The sequence below is a fragment of the Corvus kubaryi genome, unplaced genomic scaffold (assembly GCF_017639235.1).
Source record: "Corvus kubaryi isolate FWS band 111438036 unplaced genomic scaffold, C.kubaryi_AGA036_p1.0 37249, whole genome shotgun sequence".
Classification (NCBI taxonomy): Eukaryota; Metazoa; Chordata; class Aves; order Passeriformes; family Corvidae; genus Corvus; species Corvus kubaryi.
In genome coordinates this window covers 1088823-1105658 of record NW_024581072.1, presented here as the reverse complement: position 1 = coordinate 1105658, position 16836 = coordinate 1088823, and positions in this window count along the sequence as shown.

Sequence of the window (16836 nt, the reverse complement as noted above, 5' to 3'; positions counted from 1 at the left end):
TTATTTAGGTATTTCTTTTTTCTTAGAATTACAGATTACGCAACTAAAATTAAAACAAGGAGCACAACTTCTGCATTACATAGAATTTTAAAACAGTTTCTTCCTTTTAATTTTGTGGAGTTTTCTCAAAAAAGATCTGTGATGCAGCAGTAACATTAGGAACAGTTTTTAAGCAGGGAAAGTAAAGCTGTAGGTATTGCATCATGATGCCAAATTAAAGAGTACATAAAGATAATTAAGCCCGTAGAGATACACGTAAGTCTCTATTTGGCTTTTGATAGTGTCTGCAGAGGTAATTTTGGGAATAAATGGAGATAATATACCTTAGTGTATTAGAAAGTTCTTTAGGCATTGACCTTCATGGTTAGGCAACAATCTTTACCATTTTTATTATTTTTTTAAATCCATGAATTAATATTATCCAGAATATCAGCTGCAGTGACAAGGACCTCAAACAGTGTCACAGTTCAGCTAGATCAGATCAATTACTTTTCAGTGAAGCCAGGATAGCATTTTCAAAAATCCTGCAAGTAATTTCTGAGTTTGAAAGTTCAAATCCCACTGAAATGTAACACAACTCCTATTCATTTCACGAGTCTTTGAAAGTTTGCTTATTAAGCTTCCAAAGCTCAGATCTTCAGAGATACCCAAGTGCCAGTGTCTCACAGGTTTCAGTGGGAGATTGCTAGTCATTCAAATGCTTTTAAGCAGTGATACATAGGTCTTTGCTGAAAATCAGACAGAGACTGCTTTGAAAATGTACATAGGCCCAACAAGAAACTTCCCCAAAGCAATGTGAAAAGAAATAGTAGGAAAAGCAAACTATTCTTCTGAAAACAAGTAACTTGGCACTGGTTGCCACATAGAGAAAGAGATAGTTTTTGTCTTTGTTGTAATGCAACCTCTCCTAGCTGAGGGGTGTCAGGACAATTTCAGTTACAGCTCTGCACTGAATTTAGTTACACCTTCTACAAAAAACAGAGCAAAGGAAAATACTTAAATCATTTACATTAGCAACTGAATGGCGAAAAATCCCCTGGTTGGGGAAAGATCCCCAACTGAAGAAAGTAGAGTTTTTAATTAGGTACTGGGTCTCTCTGCGGTGGAGTTGATTTTCTTCGTATCACCTTGTATGGTGCTAGATCCTGCATATGTCACCACTCTGAACAGTACTGATAACAGACCCTTTATCTAGCTATCGCTGAACAGTGCCTTAGAGTGACAAGTCCTTCTCTGTTTCCCACTCTCTCTCTCTCTCCCCTCCAGGCAAGTAGACTGAGGGCAGGCAAGAGGGTGGTAGAGGATGTAGATGGGACAGCTGATCCCAAGTGATGAAAGGATATCTCATGGTTATATATAACATCATGCTCAGCGATTAAACCGAAGGGATGTTTTCCAGTGTCACCCTGGTGACCCTGGTCACCAGGCAGCTGGTGGTGTGTGATTGCTCTTGCATCACTTGAATTTTGTTATATTTTGTTTCCTTTCTCCCCTCCACATATTAAACTGTCTTTATCTCAATCACAAGTTTTCTTACTTCTGCCTTTCTGAACCTCTTCCCTGTCCTGCTGTAGGAAGTGAGTGAGTAGCTCTGTGGGCCCAAGCTGCCTACTGGGTTAACCCATAACAAACCAGATCATACTTTATGCTCAAAAATGCAGCCTTCCAAAGAGTATTGCAGCATGGCTGCCACAGCACACATCTTTCAAAGAGAAGTAAGTAAATTTGGAAGATCATGACTTTTTCTAGTTATGTAGTCATAGCATTGAAGTACTTCATATATTTTTTCCTCTTTTAATTCAGAGGGGAATAGAAAACATCAAAAGGGCAGAAATAAACACTCTGGTGATAATTTCTGTGCGATTATCGAATCATGAAATCATTAAGTTTGGAAAAGACCTCTAAGATCATGGAGCCCAGGCATTAACCTAACACTGACACGTGTGCCACCAAACCATGTCCTGAAGCACTCCATCTACCTTCCAGGGATGGCAATTCCACTGCTTCCCTGGGAAACCTGTTCAAATGTTTGATCACCCTTTCTGTCTAATCTAAACCTTCCCTGGTGAAATCTGAAGCCACTTCCTCTTGTTGCCTGGGATAAGAGACTGACCCCGACCTGGCTACACCCTCCTTTCAGACAGTTGTAGAGAGTCATAAGGTCATCACTGAGCCTCCTTTTCTCCAGGCTAAACAGCCCCAGCTCCCTCAGACACTCCCCACAGGACTTGTGCTCTAGATCCTTCATCAACTGTTTTGCTCTTCCTTGGACATGCTCCAGCAGATCGGAAGAGAATTTTTTAAATTTCACAGCAGATAATGTTCACATGAAGTGTAAGCATGATTTTAGATAGTCATGCAGTCCAGGTAGCTCCTTTTAGGAAAGAACTGGTGTCAATTTCATCTGAGGTATCTTTGGTTCAGGAATAGTTACTCATTTATTCCTAGAAGCCCCCTGTTTTCTGGAGATGGGTGATTAAACAGAACTAGACAAGGTAGGCAAGACCCATGACCTCAAAGTAAGCACCAGAGTCTCTACCTCACCTCAGTTTGATGGCTCTTAGGGAGGAGTATGTGTGACAGAGAAAAATCTAAAAACCCATCCATCTGGTCATTCAAGAGGGAGAATTTTATCAGATACTTGCTAAGAGGGAGAACAGAGTCCTGAAGGACTATTTTTTTTTAACCAAATGGTGATGCTGAAATAATGGGTTAGCCTCAGGAGTTACCTTAATCATTTTCCTATTCTATAGCCTGTGCTCACAAACTTTTTCCTTACCTTATGTGATTTGTTCTGATAGAGCTTGAAATCTTACTTTTTCCTTACTAGAGCATAATTAAATAAATGTGTTAAAATGCCTGTGAACTTTCACTCCACAGCAGCTTTAAAAAAAACCAATATGAGCACTTTTAAGAGCAGATGATTTCACAACCTATGCAAAGAAATGGAAGAGTGCTATCTGCCTTCTGCAAAACAGTTCTCCTCTAAAGCACAAAGCTTAATTGGCTGCCACTATTAGATAGATCAACAATTTAGGTAAATGCTGTCACTTTTTCTTTTTTTAATGCTACCAATGACTTAAAATTTCAGTGCAGAACTGGCCATTAGAGTTAATCTTTATTTCTGACAGAACTCACATGGGGAAAGACTTCAGTTCACAAAATTCACTGGGTTTTTTCCCATATCTTTACTGTTCTTTGCAACACTGTTCTATTCATTTAAGTGCAACAGTAAAAGTAGTGCATATTCTTTCTAAATTACTTCAGTTACCTTGTGGAGATGCTACTGAGTTCCACCATCTTATGTTAGCACATTTTTCAAAATCTGACCAGCAAAGTACAAATCAATTCCTGACTTTGACGTCAATGTTTTTAAAAATGTCCTAGCATTGACTTAAGTAGTAAAGTGTTTTTAAAAAGCATCCACATTATTTGATCTCTTTCACAGGAACACTGTGTTTAGCCTAGTTATAAGGATAGGGATGAAGCCTGACTGCATCCAGTTTTTCTCAGACTTGACAATCAGGCCTGGGTGTTGTCTTAATTGCCAAGAGTTATGCCTATGTACCTTCTATAAACTGTACTGTCATATATACAGCTTGGAACTAAGAATCATCTTCAGGTATATCTAGTATGGAAGCAAGATATGTTAAAATAGGAATGAGCTTAGAAGAAGTGGCTTCTAACCTCTTTTACAGGACCGTTGTGGGGTTACTTTAAAGTGTGTGGAGCTAAATGCACTGTTTGACTTGTGGAATTGATAATAAACTTTTATACTCTTGTGTGAGTTTTTCAAGAAGTTAGATGACATCACTTCATTCACATGGAGACACAATCTATATAGGAGAAAGCTGCTTGAAAAATTAAACAGGCCAAGGCTGACACTTTAGAACATATTTCTGGACTTTTTAATGATCTGGGAAAGAAAAAGTAATTAAATATTTCAGCTGCTTGCCAGCTATAAAGAATCTGGCACTATTGCCCACTTAGAAATTGAAAAGAGAATTTAACTTCTAATAGAAGGAAAAAAATACACAACTTCAGGAAAAGGCAGATACTTTTGGCTGATCCTAATATATCCAAATACCACATGCATTACAATTAGGAAAGTTTACTTAAAAAAACGTTATGAATGAGTGAGCTGATATGCATTGCTGAACCCAAGTACTTTGCAGGGGTGGCAAAAAATATGTGGCATTAAAGTATTTTCATTCTGCTCAGAGAGCTCATAGAGCTCGGTGGGGTATCTTCCACACTACAGAGCCCTGTCTGTGTCCTGGATATGACAGGCTGCAGGAACTCAGTGGCCATCAGAAACAAGCATTACTCTAAGTAGAGTTGCTCAGAGCCATTCTGCTCTGTGCCCTGTTCATCCTGGGCTGGCCAGCAGCCCAGTTGGCCCATGGCACCCACCCAACCAGCCTGCAGTTTTCCTTGCCAGGCATCTCTGCAGCACTGCCATGGGGGGCAGGGTGCCTGGGGACTGCCCCCTCCAGTTTCAGTCCCTGGCACTGCCTCAGTCAGAGGGATCAATTCCTCCTTCTTGCCTAACATTGCCAAGACAGTGGAAACTTTCAGAAATGGAGCAAGGTATCTGACATTTCTACAGTTTAGTATCACCAGGACACACATTCACAACCATCGGAGCGTCCAAATGTCACATGATGCTGTTCCTCACTCTCTTGTGTACATGCTGACCAGAACAAGGAGACAAACTGACTCCACAAACAAGAGAATTTTCTCATGTCATTAGCCCAGGTTTCAAACAAACAAGAGAAAAATCAGAAAAACCTGGTAAAAGAAATACAAAACAGTCCCAAATTCTGTATGTGTTGCCACAAGCACATCTCCTATTTCTGCTATGAATGTAGGACAGTCAGGCCAGCCTGCATCCTCAGCCTTTGTGCCATGGAGATCTATTCTCCAAGTCACAGACTCACAGGTGCCCCTTGCAGATAACTCCCTGATCCCAAAGCCGTAACTCATTCTGAAGGGAAGCAGATCTCACAGAGCTCTTGTCTTGTCCTCGTTTCATCGAAAGGCCTCACTGCGAACGCAAGCAAATCTCCCTCATAACATCCTCATAGGCAAACTCAGGAAGTGGGTACTGGATGAGTGGGCAGTAAGGTGGATTTGGAACTGACTGGACAGCAAAGTTCCAGAGGGTCTGTCAGTGGCACAGGATATAGTTGGAGGCCTCTCACTGGTAGTGTCCCCAAAGGTTCCATACTGGGCCCAGTATTCTTTTACTTATTCATCAGTAACTTGGATGAAGGGGCAGACGCCTTCTTAGAAAAGCTGGGAGCAGTGGCTGATCCAGCAGAGGCCTGTGCAGCCCCTCTGACAGACTTCAACAGGCTGGAGAGGTGGGCAGAGAAGGGGACATCTTATCAATATCTACAAGTATTTGAAGAGAAGGTGCCAAGAGGATGGAGACAGGCACTTCTCAGTGGTGCCCAGGAACAGGACAAGATGCAATGGGCAGAAACTAGTGCACAGGAAGTTCCACCTGAACACGAGGAAGAACTTCTTTACTGTGCAGGTGAGCGAGCACTGGACAGATTGTCCAGAGAAGTTGTAGAGTCTTCCTGGACATATTCAAGTACCACCTGGTTGCAATCCTGTGTAGGGTGCTCCAGGGTGACCCTGCTTGAACAGGAAAGTTAGAGCAGATGACCCACTGTGGTCTCTTGTAACATTACCTGTTTTGTGATTCCATGGAAATGGAGATTCACTGGGCACCAATAATGAGGTAAGAGAACACATTACACAAATCACTGTAATAAATGTCATTCTCTGAATGCTCTGTAGCAGCTGTGATCTACTGGTGACTGTGCATCTCTTGTTCCCACAGTGCGTGAGCTGTCTCTTTAGTATACTTAGTACAACATGCAGGAAGCAAGTGATCTAAGAGAACTCTAAAACTGCTCCTAGTTCAGTCTGTTCACACATGCACCTGCAAAGCCCTGTTTGGTATTAAGCTATTTAGCAACAAAATGGAAACTGTCTTTTCCAGTTGGTATAAATAAGCCAAATCCCAAAGCATGTAGTTTACATTCAAAAACACTAATATATCAAGGCAGGAGAGATTGTCTGTGTAAGAGGACCTCTGCATCACCCCACTCCATGATTTATTTCTTTTTCCTGAAAGATACAGTCTTCCTTTCTCACATAGACACATACCCTGTATACATACTACCTCCTGTGAAATTGTCTTTATATTTTCCTTATATCTTTCCAGCCCATTGGTCAATTTAAAGAGAATTTTAAAAGTATTAAGAGACAGATTCAACTCATATGCAGTACATGCCTCTGAGAAAACTCCTTGCTGAACATCTAGCAAGTTCTGTATAATATTCTACCTCTGAAAATGCAAAATTGTCTGGCTAAGGCAGCTCAATGAAAACTGGTTTTGAAGTTTCAGGTTAATCTCAGGTTCATGACAGCTTTACTGCAGCAGGAAACAAAGACACCCATGTCCTTTAAATTCTACTTTCACAAAACAATACACTGTATATAGAGGAAAGTCTCTTGGAGAAAAGATAAGAAAATAAGCAGCATATATGCATGGACATTCACATTACAGACTGTGGTATTAGAAGATCAGACATAATCACAAAAACAGAAGATAAGTATGCGTATACATCAAACAAGTGAACACAGTACCAAGTGTTCAATACTGTGCCTTTGAGATCAACAAAAAGGACTGGAAGGGTTTTATACCACGACATCTTTCAGTTCAGCCTAGAAAGTACTGCTTAGACAAGATCTCTGTAAAAAGGAAAAGACAGATGTGTTTTGGCCAGTCTTTTGCCCCTGTGATAGAATGAGTTTCACTTTTAAGAGAGGAGTATGTTTATTGATATGAACCAGTGATTTAACAAAATGCAACAGTAACTGCAGCAGTGATTTAACATTTGATGCCAAGGTACATTTGAACATTTGCTGTATAGAGGAATGGGTCAGGCAAAATTCCCAATGAGACCCTCCCATTGAGTCATGAGGTTCAGAAAGGACCCCCTTGCATTCTAAATTCCTGTTTCAGTTTATGTGAGGCTATATCCAGACTTAGTCCTAGATGTGGTTGATGATTTATATCTAAAGAATTAGATACATAATGCTTTAGATCACTCAGCTAAAATTTCAAAGTTTAGCATGCTGTTAATTACTTACCAAGAATCTATTGCAGCAAGGAATGTCTCAGCTACAAGGAGTAACTGTGAAAGGCACCCCTACTCAAGGGGCTATCCTGGCATGCAGATCGCTGCCATGTAGATTTCAATGGGCCCTGGCCTGCCCACTATTTATGGAGTAATGTGATTGACTTATATTTGCATGCCAGATGTAATTTTTTTGGCACATGCTCATCTAGCCCTCAGCTGCTGAGGAAAATTTATATCCTTTAGCTTGTATTGTTTTCTGTACTCCCAGAATCATAGGGGCCTGGGTTGAAAAGGACCTTAAATATCATCTAGTTCCAACTCTCTGCCATGGACAGGGATACCTTCCACTATACCAAGTTGCAAAAAACTCAATCCAACCTGGCCTTGAACACCTCCAGAGACGGGGTATTCACAACTTCTCTGGGCAACCTGTCCCAGTGCCTCACCACCCTCACAGTAAAGAATTGCTTCCTAGTATCTACTGTAAACATATCTCTTTGAGAGTTCAAAGCCATTGCCACTTGTCCTGTCACTATATGCTCTTGTAAACCATGTCTCTCTGTCTTTCTTGTAGGCTCCCTTCAGGTACTGGAAGGCTGCAGTTAGGTCACACTGAAGCCTTCTCTTTTCCAGGCTCAAAAAGTGCAATTCTCTCAGCCTTTTCTCTTAGAAGAGGTGCTTCATCCCTCTAAACACATTGGTGGCCTCCTCCAGGCTTGCTCCAGCAGGTCAATGTCCAGTCTGTGCTGGGGACCCCAGAGCTGGGTGCAGTGTTCCAGGTGGGGTCTCACAAGTCCAACTTAAGCCAGATGCAGCTACCACAATCACTCCTGGTTGGTTATGCAGAGGTGAGGGAGAAGCGCACATCACGGGTCTGTACCTTCCCTCCCTCCCAGCAGTTTCAGGGTGTTGTGGCGCAGGGTCAAGAGAAAAGATGGTTCCTGTGATTCCGGTACTCCTGCTGGCAGCTATTGATATACAGTATAATTTACAACCACTCAGCATTGGTTTGGAAAACAAAATGGTCAAAACAGACTGAAATAGGGCCAAACATCAGAACTTGTATGAGGATTAGGTATAAATGTTCTACATGCAGTTTCTTCCTTTCCTCTACTCCTTATTAAAGTATATTGCTAAATGGCGAATGTAAGGGTCAAAACCTTGTGGTATTCACCCATGCAAACACTGCTCTGTAGTCTTCGTTTCAAAGATTTGCTAAAAACAAGTCTTCTCTTACAAGAGCATTCACAGAACTAGAACACGTGTCTGTCCAAATTGTAAACCACCCTACCTGCACAAAATATCCCCAGACAACCCCACCATTGCAGCAGTCTCACGGAACATACATTTCAGCTCTCATATAAATGATTATTTGAACACAGTGAAGCGTTTCTGCTGAGAAACTATTAGTTTACAGAGGAAATACCACAAGGTTTCCTTGCTTTGCAGTATTCAGCTACTACCAGGTGCCTCCCACTGTGCTAGAATGGCTCACTCAGACTGAGAAAGGTGTCTTTCAGCTTGATTTCAGGCCACCTCCTTGCAACCAAGTGCCTATACATGCACCTATACTATGGTATAGCTTTCCTTTCTGCACAAAGACTAAGAATGCCTTCATTATGTTTCATGCTGTAAAAGGGGAAAAAAAAAAAAGATAAAATAAACCCCAAAACCATAACAAAACAAGAATCCTACCTACCCCCAAGCCAAATGAACAAACAAACAAACAAACAAAAATGAAAGAGCCTGCCCATGATAGCTGAGATTTTTTGTAGCTGTCAGTCTTGGTCATATTTGAATTAGACAAAGACATCTAAAACCTCGTAATTAGTCATCAGATTACAATCACTATCCCTAAGCTCACTTTAAAGGTAAATCAAACTCGTGACTGAGAGAAATTTCACTTTTCTAAGGTATAAAGTCTAAAGAAAATAAGTGTCAGACACTACAGCTATGACTAATTTAGATTTTATTTAGTGAAATCTGGAGCTAGAATACTTCTTCTTAATACCTGTTAAGACTGTTTTATCGAGTTCACATTCTGTGGACAGATGTATTTCTAAGTTGCAAAATAAATCAACTCAGATTTTGCATCCACAGGATACCGGTCAATGGCTTAAAGTCCTAATAGACATCAGTGACAAGTGGCACCCATACTGGGACCAGTGCTATTTAATAACTTCATCAATGACATGGATGAAGGGATTGAGTGCACCCTCAGTAAATTTTTAGATGACACCAAGCTGAGTGGTGCACTCAATCCCTCATTCCATCCGTCAGGTTGACACACCTGACGGATGGAATGGCATCCAGAGGGACCTGGACAGGCTCAAGAAGTGGGGCCATAGGAATATCATGATGTTTAACAAGACCAAGTGCAAGGTGCTGCACCTGGGTCAGAGCAAGCTCCGGTAGCAGCACAGGCTGAGGGATGAACAGATGGAGAGCAGCCCTGGGGAGAAGGCCTTGGGGGTGCTGGTGGGTGAGAGGCTGGACATGACCCAGCCATGGGCACTCACAGCCCAGAGAGCCAAACGTGTCCTGGGCTGCATCCAAAGCAGCGTGGGCAGCAGGGGAGGGAGGGGATTCTGCCCCTCTGCTCTGCTCTGGTGAGACCCCACCTGGAACACTGCATCCAGCTCTGGGGTCCCAGCACAGGAAGGACGTGGACCTGTAGGAGTGGGTACAGAGGAGGGACACCAATCTGTTTAGAGGGATGGAGCACCTCTCCAGTGAGAAAAGGCTGAGGGAATTGCATTTGTTGAGCCTGGAAAAGAGAAGGCTTCAGAGTGACTTAAATGCAGCTTTCCTTCTGAAGGGAGCCTACAAAAAGACAGAGAGAGACCTTTTACAAGAGCATGTAGTGACAGGACAAGGAGGGATAGCTTTAAACTCTCAAAGAGAGTAGGTTTACAGCACATATTAGCAAGCAATTCTTTACTGTAAGCATGGTGAGGCACTGGGACAGGTTGCTCAGAGAAGCTGTAGATACCCCATCCCTGGAGGTTTTCATGATCAGGCTGGATGGGACTGTGAAAAACCTGGTCTAGTGGAAGGTATCCCTGTCCATGTCAGGGAGGTTGGAGCTAGACGATCTTCAAGGTCCCTTCCAATGCAAATCATTCTATGATTCTATGAATAATTGTCTCATTTGGAAAGATGAACAGCTGAACTAATTACCAATAATTGTAATCGTGTATTTTGAAAACTTAATCGTGTTATTTTACTTTTTTAGTTGATAAGTCAGAGCAATTTAAATTTAATAAACAACTAAATTTAGTTATATTTCAATCTACCAAGAATCATCATATAGTACATTTCCATTCATTCTAAAATTGCCTAAGTATCTGTACTACTTTAAGGTAGCTTGAAATAGAAATCAATAAAAAGATAGCTAAATAAAATTAAACAATTGGTGTCTACTACATGCTAAAATACAGTAATTTATGTATAATATTCTGTGGTTCCCCCTCTATTTCTGAATAGTTTGTGTGTTGTTCTCCTGAGATATGCAAATTATTGTTTCCATCTGGTTTATTGCCAGAAGGGACTGCTTGAGAATTTAGTTTATTAAAGCAGGGATGAATAAAAATACAGCAATTTACTGGAAATATTATCTGCAAAAGTGTGAGTCTGTAACTAGCTCCTCTTTTAGCATCTAGGCCGCCACTACTTCAAAAAAAAAAAAAAAAAAAGAAAAAAAGAAAAAAGAAATTACTTACTGGCAAATATTGTCAGCCTTTCAAGAAATTGTTTGAAGCACTCAACAAAAATTCCTCCTGATTTCAGGTCAAATAACAGATTATGGAAAAACTATCTCAGTGGTTCCTCAGATGCTGTATTTCCTACTTCATCAAAGAGCTAATGCTTTCCACTCTGACTTAGTCAACAACTGTCTAGGTGTGCCCACATCCTCAGCTGATCCAATTTAGTTGACAGCACTTTTAAAAGAAAATCCTAGGAACCAGGAGGAAGCTGTGACAAGCCATGATTGCAAATAGAAACTGCACCTTGGGGAGTTCCTCACACTGCTGTGCACCCCAGTATCCTGCATCTGGGCTGTAGCAGCCAAGCCCAGTATTAATGGCTTTTCAATTGCATCATCCCTTTCTCATTTACCTAGCCAATTTTAGATCCTGCTGGTTAGACAGAATGGATTAAAAGTTAATGAATGGAAACAGAGCTCGGCAACCAGAAACTGATTTCTAAGAATTTGCTATTCAATATGCTTTTTTTTTTTTTTTGTGTGTGTGTGTGTGAGGTCCCTGGGAAATTATTAAAAGCTGATTTTGGACATATTTGTACAAGGAATTTTGACAATACTAATTTTAACTTTTAAGACATATAGAATATTAAAATTTCAAGTATTCACATAGAAATTGGTATTTGGTTGGTAAATACAAATATCAAAAAAATTAACTCTGCGTATGCAGTCAATGATTTTGGTTGTGTTGGTTTTTTCATTGTTGTTTTATTATTGGCTATTTTGCCAAGTAATCAGACTTGGTTTCCTGTTCCAGTCCTGGTCTGAGCTGGAACAGTACTAAGTTTCATACTAGAAAGAGAAGTGAAGCATAGCTGAGCACTGGAAGCTTGCTACTTATATTAGAGATTTAACCTTGACAACTGCTGATGAAAGACTGTACTTCTCTGCTAATTAGGTCAGAACTAGAGAAAAGAATGTAGAAAACAAATAAAGCTTCTTCAGTCTGCAAAGAAAGTTTGCCATATCAAGCTGCAGATAAAATGCTTGTAATCTCATTTTTTATCTGAGGTAGTTCCAAAATGAGAAAACCTGGTGTGTTCTGTGAGGAATGCTTCTTTATACAATATTACAAAGTTGTATGTTACCATTCTTTAACATATATCCTATACTCTCTTAGATATTATTGCATCTTATATATTATTGTGAAGAAAAGGTAATGTATAAATAGACAAGAAAATGAAACATCATCCCAACTGTCTCCATATAAAAGATGTTCTATCTTTTAAGACAATTCTGCTGCAGAAGAGCAATTGAATTCTTCTGTTCCTTTGGAAATGGGATTTTTTTGGAAGCGAGTCTTTCATGTACAAATTAAGATAATGTAGGAAGCTAAAGGAGCTTGGGCTTTCCTCAGCCTCTACATATGAGTACGCTTTTCCTGTCTCTTTAGAGCTACATCTGTAGTCTGGCAGGTAAATGATACAATCTTTAGGCTCTGGTTAGCTGACGTGGGGGATGAGGACAAGGAAGATCACAACTTGCTCCTTGTTCACACATCACAGGTTTTCCAGAAGGAATAAAAGGAGCCTATAGACACAGGAAAAGGAAAATAATAGCACACATTCTGACAAAAGGAAAGCAGAGTTTAGCTTCATCTAGCCAGATGTACTTTGAGCAGGAGCGAGGGCCAAATGTGGTGTAGTCGTCATTTCCTTCTTAAACTATCCTGTGGTTCTATAGCTATTAGGCTGGAGGAGTGTCTTGCTCATGTAAACAAGAGTAGAAAGTTAAGTAAATCTGTGTACATGTTAGAACTAAAACTTCTAATCCATTCCTAAAATCCATTATAAAGGTTTGTGTGTCACCAGCTGTCATATTTCCTGCTAAATTGTCTCATTCTTCTCTATCTTATGCAGGTTGCTGTGTGAAGTTGCTGTTGCTACTGTGCCACATTAATGCAACATCAACAATTTTTCTCTTTTTCCATTTTTAAGTTGGAGGTCTCTGGTTTTCTGGAGAGGACAGTATACTGTCTCTCTTTGCAGAGTTCTCTGAAAGGCACTGTGATGTGCAACAATCCTGTCAAAATGCCCTGCAGCACGAAACACACCAAGCAGATGCAGTCACAGAGTTCTACTAGGTCGGTGTTAAATCACAGCTCTACAAAGATTCAAATAAATGTTTTCAAAATTTCAGTGCATATTAAATTGCTGCTTAAATACATTCAATTTCAAAGGTATTCAAAAAGGACATTTTAACCCTACAGACATTTTCATTATCATTTAATCACATAAAAAAACCACACTGGAGACACAACAGTGTTGTTTAAAAAAAAATTCAAAGCAAAAAAAATTAAAAGAAGACTCAGATGTAAACTACACAACTTGTTTTTTTTTAAAAAACTTTGTGGCCAGAAAGAATAGCAATAGCCACATTTTTGCTTTTTTTTTCAAAATTAGGTGTGTTTCTAAAAGCATGCTTGTAAAAATCTAGTATTGGAGTGTATTCTTACTTGAAGACTAGAACTCTGAAACAGATGAATTTTGTGGTCCATCTGCTCCTTCCAGAAGTCTTTTCTAGTGCTTCACTCTGCTGAAAACCTCACTGGAGCACACAAGAAAGGAAATCCTTCAAAACATTTTCACAGGCAGTTGCTGCACTTCAGAATAACCTTTCACCTGAGAAATCTCTTGGAAAGTGATGTAGAAGTCAACACTCATATCTATTCGATCGGGGGCAGGGATATAAACTCAAGCTTCTGGCTCAGTTGTTTGAATGTGAGAAAGTCAGATAGACTGGTCTAATTTCATACAAAAGGGAGAAGAAAAAAGAAAATACAAAGGGAGGGATCAGCAGTGTGATTTATTCAGGATCTTGCCTCAAAAGAGGATGCAGGAATTCAAACTGAGTCTGCGTTATCCTGTGGATCCTTCTCAGTCCAGCCATTAGGAATTGAGGTCTTGGAGTATACTTCATCTACGATGGAAGGAAAAAAGGCAGAGGTTTGAAGACTTTGGCTAACAAAAATAATTCTGTAACTAGCCTTAAGGAGGATAGGAGCATCCAAGGGCTTTCATCTCTTCTCTGACTCATTTTTGGCCATGAATAAAGTATTTCAACCTTCCTGTCTCTTTTCCTCCAGCCGTAAAATGATATCAGTAACCCCTCCTGGCTTCTGATGCCAGTGGGAATTAGGTTCACCAATTCCAGCATATAAAGCTACCCAGGTTAACCAAACCAAGCTTCAGTTTTCTTTTTATAGCAGCAGTACTGAACATAGCCACAGCAGAAGAGAATGCTGCTGAAGCTTCACTTGTGTTACAGGCAGGAAGGTGAGAGGAGGAAAGGAAGAGAGACAATATTTTATGTATCTCACTTTGAGCCCTGAAAGAAGCTTCTGCTGATACACATCATATGTTGACGGTTTTAATGTAACTGGTTTTTTAAGTTTGCTAAGAAGGGGCAAACTGAGAGCTGGCAAGCCTTGCCAGATGGACACTCTTCCACTGAAACACTTTTTCTCAGTACTGGCCATGAGTCACTTTTCCACCCTGTGATCAGTGTCAATGATATAAGCAATGGATCACTAATATATGCTGTATCACACACAACAGAAGTAGAGGCACGTTTTAGACAACTGTATGTTCCTACAAAATATCTAAGAAATATCTGGACCCATTTAGCTCAGCTCATTGGCTTAACCGCATTTAAAGTACTGTTTTGCCTGTTTATTCTTTGAAGTTTGTCCTCTGTCATAGACTTGATACCACTCAAAAGGAAAAAAAAAGAAAAGAAAAACCAGCTCCTGTATAAAGTACCAGTAACAAGTGCACCTCTGGGACTTTCCAGCAATCCTGAAGAAGGATTTTCAGATAATCAGACCACAATTAACAAGCTCCTAGAGCAAACTATCAGAGCTTTCTACCTCTCATTCCTCTTTACAGATACTGCGATCTTGCTGGAGAGGAGACTTATTTAATATTTCATAGAACAAATACCATCTTTTGCAGCAGGCCATCACCTCAGAAGATAAGGGAATTAACTCCATTCTCACTTTATATCAGTCTTTTTATTTTCTTCCCCGCAGCAATAGTGCTACCAGTTGCACCTTTCGTCATACCTCCTTGTTGCCTTCATACTGCCTCTTTAGTGATGAATATTTCATGGTTTTTTTCTGGGAGAAGAAGGGAATGCATTTCAAAAGCAGATAGCAAACTAAGACACAGAAAGTTTATGAGCTCCATTTCACATAGGCTGTGACTAATCACAATTCATTCTTTTTAATTGTTTGCATATATTTTCTTCCTCAAGACTTGCAGCACATTGCACATTGCATTTTTAATCAGTTACTGTCACCACCACAAATTCATATAGAAATACATATTTCAGTTTTCAAGGCAGAGACTGTTTATTAGCTTATTCAAAACATATCCAATTTATATGTACTTTACCATAAACATGTAGGTGAGGGAACAGAAGCCTTTGGATCTTCAGTAGTACTCCGAACCACTCACCACCATTCCCCTGCACACTGCTTGCATGCACATCGCTGTTCCTGATTATCAACACACAGTTCCCATTCCACAAAGCAGCAGGACCTTTCTGTCTATTCTGAATAGAAATGTAATGGCAAATTCATAATCTTAAACAATGTCTTTCCAGAGCAGCATTGCACATAATATTGATATGCTTCAACATGACCAGATTGCTGAAGTAACATAATGGCTGCTGGGCTTCTTGGGACACACTCTATCAGTTACAGCATCTTACTTGAAAACTCAAAGCCACCACACAACATCTATATCCACCATTCTGCAAGGAAGGTCTTCCTTTGCACAGAGGTTTTAATTTAACTTTCCTGAGTCAAACATTCACATATTAGTCTGTCCACCCAGGAAGAATCAATACTATGTTTTTTCAGGCTGACCTAGTTACAGAATCACAAAATCTAAGCTGATTGTCTGATGTCAGGAGTCTGAAGGAAATCAGAATCTCTCAACTTCTGCATCAGTATCTTCCACAACCAAAGGGACAACTAGGTTTATATAAAGTACTGCAGGTAGGAAATGCAGTTCACTCAAGAATTCCATCTTCAATTCAAGGGACTGTTTTGCTGCGAAAGCAGCAGAGTTTAAAAGTTTACAGAGCAGCAGAGTTCGAAAAAATGGATTTGCAAAAATACTTTTATTCTGCTATTTTCCTTACTAGGTGGTGCACTGGGCATTCACAATCAACCTGCAACTAGCCGTTAAAGTGCAACCATAAATGTTCTAGTCTTGCGGCTGCAGCAAGAATGGAGCATCATACATTCTGTGCATTGAAGTCTAGCCTCTGAATCTTGAGACAGATGTGCACTGGAATGCTGAAAATCTTGACAACTGTGATGGGTGTAAATTCTGAAGTAAAAAAATGTGTGAAGAAATATTTCTCAATGAAAAATACAAATTCATGGCTAGCATGGACTGTGTGGTAAATGCAAACAGAATTGCCAGAAACCTCCAGCTTCTATTGAAACCCATTCTCCCTAGTCCTCCCTAACTGTTTTCAAGTATTTCATAAGTGACTTGATTACTTATCTTTTAATAATTCTGTTAACTACATTACAGCACAGCAAAATTTTCAAGTAGGTTAAATCAAAGGTAATTCTCTAAAAGTTGGCGTATGCATTTTTCATGGCACCTGAAATTTCAAACTACGTTTCATTGCCAATTGTTGAAAAAAAAATGAGTACTAATCATATTTTGAGATGCAAAAAACTCACACTTTTTCTGTGCACATACAATGATCATTAACACTTGAACTTCATATAGATGGAAATTGATAGTTAACTCCGTATTTCTGTTACAAATTACCACTTAAAGCTAGAGACTTCACAGCAGTGTAAGAAAATGCCAAAAAGCAAACCAGCAGGACAATAAACTCAGTTAAAAATACTAGTTTATCTGAAGTGAGAGCTGTAAGGAAAAA